The following is a 7,350-nucleotide window of genomic DNA, read 5'->3' as shown; positions in this document are numbered from 1 at the left end:
TCCCCGTCAGCCTTTATGAAGGCGTTCGATTCAATCAACGCTTCATTGGCAACGATCGCCCAACAGCAATGGGGGGCGGCACCCACCCCACAGCGGGCTCCCCCACCATCCACCTTCCCGGACCCAGACCCGGGAGCCTATCAGAGCAGCCCCAGTCGTTACCGGACCTCCACAGTTGTCAGAGGTAATCGATAGTGGGTCGGAGGTGCCTTGCACTCCGGGGCGTGAATGGCAACGGAGAGGTTCTCCTACGGCCATCTCGCTGCACCCTTCAACTACCCTTGAGGCATCCAACGGGGAGGAACCCGGGGAGGAGCCCGAGGGGGAGAGGAGTTCACGTGAGGCAAGCTCCGAGGAAGACGAGCCCACAGAACCGGGCAGTTTTTCTTCATTTGAAACTCAGCTCCGACTGGTGCATTGGGACATGGTTCGTGTACTCAAGCTATCGGATCGTCGCTCCTTCAAGACAAGAACCGGAGGGGAGGAAACACACAGTACGCTGTTCCCGACCCTCCCATTAGACCGCCTTTGCGTGGACCGCATCAAAAGCACAGCCGCTCTAAAGAAATGGATTCCACACACCAAAAGGTCTAAGGACTTGAGGAGCAGATGAGGAAAATCGATGAGGCAGCCCGCTTTGGCGCCAAAGCCAACACTTTTCTTCTACTGCTCTCGGTTTACATTGTCTGCGCCTGTGAGGAGGGCGCATCCACCCCAGCGGACATGCTAGCCATAGCTTCTCGCTGCCTAGAGGAAGGCCCTAGGATGTCCCTGGAGCAATTCACCAGAATTTCGCTCCAGCACACCGATCCAGAAGGACAAATGCACTTGAGACACTGTACATTCCCTACGAAGGGGCTAAGAAGAAATTAGAGGATATCTCTCTTCTTGGGAACGACCTCTTTGGAGGGCAATTCCAAGAGGTTCTTGAGACAGAGGCAAAACACTTAAAAAATGCAGACAAGCTAAACCTGCGAAAACCAGCGGCCCCAAAAGCCAAGCGTGGGGGAAGAAAGGCTACCAGGGCTGGCTTCACGTCACGCCCAGCCTTTTGTAAGGCCCCTCAACAACAGGCCCCTAGGACATCCCTCGGCACTGCCCCAGCGGCACCCCGCTACTCCCAGCCTGCCCGTCAGAACTTCCAGACAGGCGGCAGGGGACGTGGTGGCGGTAGGCCCCCTCCCCCTCCTCGCTACTCGGGGGTCGGAGGCGATGACGCCCTGCTTCCGACTCTGGCCCCGAACCGGGACCCGTCGGGGGCTGTCTCAGAAATTTCGTAGGGTCTTGGAGCGAGATCACGTCCGACGCATGGGTGCTCGCAACGGTCGAACATGGTTAGGGAGCACGTATCTATTTAACCGCCCGAGAGCTAGACCGAAAGTGGCCGAACCTGAAGGTTTTCCGCTCTGAAAGCTTTTACAAAAGAAATGACTGGTGTCATGAATAAAGTTGCTCACCTTTGCTTATTAAATCTTCACAACCTCAACACAATGGTTTTTGGGTCTGGATGGGTCCAGGCGGCAACAAAAGGCATGACAAGTCCTTTGTCAAGTGGTTGGTACACAATTAAGGGATTATAGGATTACTGCCCTCAACTTCAGACTGAATAGGCTGTTTGAAACAGCCAGAATGGTTTAACTTTTAATTCGCTACCGCAAGTCATGTGCACCGAGTATTACAATAATTTGCTGATTCTAAAACAACCGATTTATTCCTCCATGCATGTACAGTTGCACAGGGTCTGCCGTGATGGTTTGCTCACAACAACACTACCACAGGTCGTGTGCTAGACGTGTTGATACAATTGCGTGCGTAACACATTAAGGGAACCTACTAAAGAGCGCCCTCTTTTTACTCTAATTTTTCCTTCCTTTTTCTGAAATGAATACCACTCACCCGCCAAGTGTTTGTTTATTTAAAGACATTTTTCAAAATGAATTTGCGGCAGTACACAAAATATGGTGTGATAACAATATTTCAGTGCCTATAAATTATCCACGTGTGCTGAACGATAATGGATATTAATACATTGTTGTTTTTTGTGAGGTAAGGCTTTCCCCGACGGACTTCTCTTTGCGTCGCAGAGCCGGTAGCATATACCGGCAGGTCGATGCAATGCATGATCGAATCGTAAACCAAGATTGTTTTAGGGTTTTTGCAACACGTTCCTCAAACATAAAAAATAAACTGAAATATGATGTATTTTATAAATAATCGGACCAAATATTGTGGATTTCCTAAAATGTATGTTTGTTCTATTATTTCAGAAAATCGGTCGCCGCGATCCGTAAACAAACTTATCAAGTTGGAACGGCCTAAGTCACCCTTTATGGTTTGTTCCTACGAAAGAGTAGGCCTACCTAGTGTTTTATATTTTTAACAGCAGAATTTAGTTGAAGAAATCATTCCTTATTTATTTTTGCAAATGCAGTCATAACATAGAAACCAGCAATAAACTTACAATAGAAGTTTGTGGCCAGGACTGATTACTAATCCGGCACAAAGGGGCTTTGTCCAAGTCATCAGGGATTAACAGTCGCCTGTCTATTCCTTTGTGTACCAAAAGCTAGGAAGCAGGGGCAAGGTGATCATGAATATGCAGGTTACCGAACCAAGCGGTGTGCATTCACCTGTTGATAATGATGCTCATTACAGCACCGGACAATTCGGCCAGTTTCGGCCTAGCTCTCGGGGGGTTAAATATATACGTGCTCCCTTACCGTTTAGAGTTCACGAGCACCCCTCCGTCGGACATGCTGGTTCGCGAAACACCAGTTCCGGCGAACAGGGAAAAGCGCCTGGCTCTAGAGAAGGAGATATCCTCCCTACTAGAAAAGCAGGCAGTGCGTCTGGTGGCAGACGCAGAACAGTTCCAGGGGTTTCTCTCGACGTTCTTTCTAACGCCAAAAAAGGGAACTATGGAATGGCGACCTATAAGCAATCTCAAACTGCTCAATCGGTTCATCAGACCGAGACGCTTCCGGATGGAAACACTAAAAGTGATCCTGGAATCGCTACCCAAGGCGGTATGGGCAGCGTCAATCGACTCCAAAGACGCTTACCTCCACATACCAATCTCTTCTGGGCACTCCCGATACCTCCGATTCAGATATCGGGGGCGCACGGCCCTCCCATTTGTACTCTCAACGCCACCAAGGGCATTCACAAGAGTCACACGAGCAATCGCAGCCTATCTACGTCATCAAAATATCATGATCTATATGTACCTGGACGACTGGCTGATTGTCGGCAAATCGTAAGAGGAAACAGCCCAATATCTGCAGACCACCTGCGAGGTGATGAGGGCTGTAGGCTTCATTATAAACGAAGAGAAATCCCTGTTCATACCAACCCAGTCTCCGACCTTCCTAGGAGCGGTCGTCGACCTCCGGAATGGCGTGGCCTTTCCCACAACGGAGCGCATCACAGCTCTATATCGGTGCAATATGCAGCGAAGGGGAGTCGCCTCTCCACACGAAAGGTTTACGACAACCGACTTAAACATTTTAGTCGGTGGTGTGACGACCGCGCTGTGGATTCAACCACTGCATCTTTAGCGATGGTGTCAGATTTTCTGGTTCACCTCTTTAATTCCCAACTGAAGGTGACAACAATTAAGAATTACAGATCGGCCATTGCGGCAGTCCATGAAGGGTTCTCCAATGGCTCCACAATCTCATCGAGCCCCGTGCTAACACAGATACTTCGGGCATGTTTAACGAAAGGCCCCGGAGACAGAGGCTGGTCCCATCCTGGGAGTTGGGGCGGGTGCTAGAGAACTTAGCAGCGGTCCCCTATGAGCTGGCACACCATTCATCACTGTTGCAACTTTCAATCAAGCTGGCCTTCCTCATAGCTGCAGCTTCAGCTAGGAGGGGATGTGAAATCCAGGCACTTACGATCCAACCGGGACACATCCGGTGGGAACCGGGAGGGGTTCGCCTTGTACCCAAGGCTTCATTCCTTACTAAAAACCAGACGGCAGTCTTTACCCCGCCTGATATCTTCATTCCCGAAATTGCCTCTATATCATCTGTCCAATCAGACAGGCTCTGGTGCCCCATACGCTCCCTCAAATGGTATCTGGAACGTACCAAACCACTTAGAGGGACCTGCGACCAACTTTTTATCTCGACTACTCCCCCGCATGGTCCAGCCTCCAAAGATACAATCAAACGGTGGATTGTATCAGCAATAAAGTCAGCAAACCCCGACTGGCTGTCAGACAAGGACACAGGCAGTCAGGGACCCATACGTGCACACGATGTCCGTGCCGTGTCCACATCCTGGCGTTCTTCAGGGGATTTCCTTTGCAGAGATCTCACAAGCAGCTTGCTGGAAGGGTCCATCAACTTCACCACCTTCTATCTGCGTGATGTGCTCCAGAACCAAGGGGCTTTTGGGAGAGCAGTGCTGTCAGCATCTCAACCCAGAAGGGAGCCCCAAGCAAGCGACCCGTCCAGGCACCGCCAGGACAGAGCTTGAGGTGAGCCCCCAAAATTTTCCCCGATTCTTATAAGCACTTCCTTATCAGTTTGTTGTTTTAAGTCTTGGGTACTTGCCGACTATAGTCTGATTTTTCATAAAGGCGCCTCGCCTACCCAACTTCCATGTTATGGTGCTATTCTATGCATAAGTAGTGGCTATTTGGGTAAGGGAATGAAATAGTCTCCCCCCCCCCCCCCACAAATAGTGTGGGACGAGTCTATGATTGATACTTACCCAAATAGCCTTCCCGCCCTCCTTCCCCACTAACGGCTCGTGTTCAGGGTTACCTGTAAGATGAGAAAAAGAAGGACGTATTTGGCGGAGCTACTGCGTAGCATGCTGGGTGGGCGCGCGAGGGCGCGCCCCCTGGTTGTCAATTTTTCTAGCTATGAATCAAGTAAGGTTTTATGATAACAATTATTTTGAGTAATTACCAATAGTGTCCACTGCCTTTCAACGGCGCACCCAGGATTATGTTTTGGGTTTTTTTTTTTTTTTGGGGGGGGGGGGGGGGGGGGGGGGCTCGAACCAATTTTTTGGTGGGGTCCGGCCCCTGGTGGTTTCAGAGGCGAAGCCCCATGGAGCTCTGAGCTTTCTGGCGTTTTGGGGGTGAAAAATCAAGCCTCTTTATGCATAAATTTAGAAGAAAAACATACTTTTTAAGCACTTCTGATTCATATAAATGTATCATCTATTAATACGAACTGCAAAAATCAGTCAATAATTCAGCAAAGGTTTTTGTTTTAAATAGTAATTCTGCGGACGTGGTTGAAAAGAGAACATTATAGGCGGTGCTACCTACTTTTCATCACTGGGCGACAAATTCCATGAATAAGGAGGCGGCAAACCCAGAACCTACAGATAAACCTCTGTTTTGTGAAAGTGGCGCGCATAATAATAATTTTTATCAGATTACTGTTCAAAAATGAAATTATAACTTTAACCAGGGCATAAATGTGATGTTTAATTTGTTAAGGGTAGGGTTGTAGACCTTTTAATCCCTCAACGTAGCCGACTAAAATGAAAAATGTGGAAAAGAAGCAACGCGTGGTGATCAACATTCGATCAGGTCGGTCGGTATCTGGTTTCATGCATATTCAGTAAAAACATCGCGGGTAAAAAAACATTACTATCCGGCATTTCTCAAATATAAGTGTAGTACTAGGAAACCATTAAATGCCGGAGCGACCAAGAACAACGTGAGATATATTTTATCCTGGACCACAGGTTTTAAATGCTTAATATGTTATTGTTGCAAGTTTACACAATTACAAGGGAGTTGTCATAAGATCATTGCATAAGATGTGTTCAAAATCTTTCACCTCGCTCATCGAATATCCCAGAGTTATTTTGGCAGGGGAAAAAAATGCGAATGGCAAAGGAAGAAAAGAAAATACTTCCACCGGAAATAAAAACCAAAAACTACACATGCATTTGCGACTTTTCTCCCTCGGCTCTTTTTTCTTTTCCCCGTCCTCCCCTCCCCCATTAATATTTTGTCCTTTCTTCTTCTTTCCTTCCCTCTTTCTTCCCCTTTTTTTATTTTTTTTATTTGGGGGGACCCTCTTGGGGGGGGGGGGCCTCAAGCCCCCGGTCATGTCCCCCCCCCCCACACTTTTTAGACCGGGGGGGGGGGGGGGGGGGGGGGGGGACACAGCTAATCGGATGTCCCCCCCCCCCCCCCACTTTTTGATTGGGTGTTTCATTAGAAACATGCTACGAAATACAAAAATATACATCAATTTCTTGATTTCATATTATTAAAAAAAAAAATAATAATAAGAATAATAATAATAATAATAATAATAATAATAATAATAATAATAATAATAATAGCAGACAAACAGTGAATGGTCTTTCCAATGTGTCAGTATAGACTGAATCAAAGACCACGCCCAGAATGGTATTTTGGGCATATTTTCGTTTCTATAATACAGACAATAGACGATAAGTTACGGTACACGGTGCCTCCAGAAGTTTGTGTGTCCACGCGCGTGCAAAATGTAATACATTTTTTTAAACATCGCATAAGGTACGAAATTAGTAAGATCCATAGGAGCAGTTTGGGCTCAGACAAGATTTGTCAAAGAAGCAACATGGATATTCGAAAAATTCTTTTCGGTGGCTAAGTCCCAACAGGAACAAGATGAGCATGATGCCCAAAGTGAAAAGCACGATGACGACAACTTAGATGACGATGAGAATGAGAAAAAACAAGGTGCATGTTCCAACATTGAGATGGGGACTACTGCTGAGCAGTTCCCCAATAAATCTTATCAACCTGATGATGTAAGTTGCATCCCAGTTCAAACACTCCAGAACCGTAAATTAAAGTTTCAGCATAAGTGGTTCAAAGACTTCCCATGGCTTCATTTCGATCAGAGCATAGTTGGGGTACTTTGCCACTGGTGTGCTAGTGCTACTCGGCAAAGTCTTACTCGGCTTGCCCGCTGTGAAATGTGAAATGTCAACCACTCACAACCTTGCTTCTAAAAATAACTTTTTTTGAAGAATTCAACCTGACATCAATGTGCAATTTGACTCCAAACTTTGAGAAGAACAACATACTGCACGATCAGCTCTGCTAAAGATCATTAATACCACATTGCAGTGTTTTAGCCCAACAGGGTCTTGCCATTAGAGGAAAAGATTTGTTTGATGGTAACTTCCAGAAATTGTTGCAGTTGCTGGCTGATGATGATGACAATCTGAAGAGATGGCTGACAAGAAAGACTACTTTTACAGGTGGCGAAGTTCAGAACGAAATTTTGCAGCTAATGGGCCATACTGTTTTGAGGGGTATCTGTAGTGATGTGAACAAAATGTCCACTCAGTTTGGAATCATAATTGATGGAACACCAA

Source organism: Asterias rubens, chromosome 19 (assembly GCF_902459465.1).
Source record: "Asterias rubens chromosome 19, eAstRub1.3, whole genome shotgun sequence".
Classification (NCBI taxonomy): domain Eukaryota; kingdom Metazoa; phylum Echinodermata; class Asteroidea; order Forcipulatida; family Asteriidae; genus Asterias; species Asterias rubens.
Note: the sequence above shows the minus strand (reverse complement) of the source record.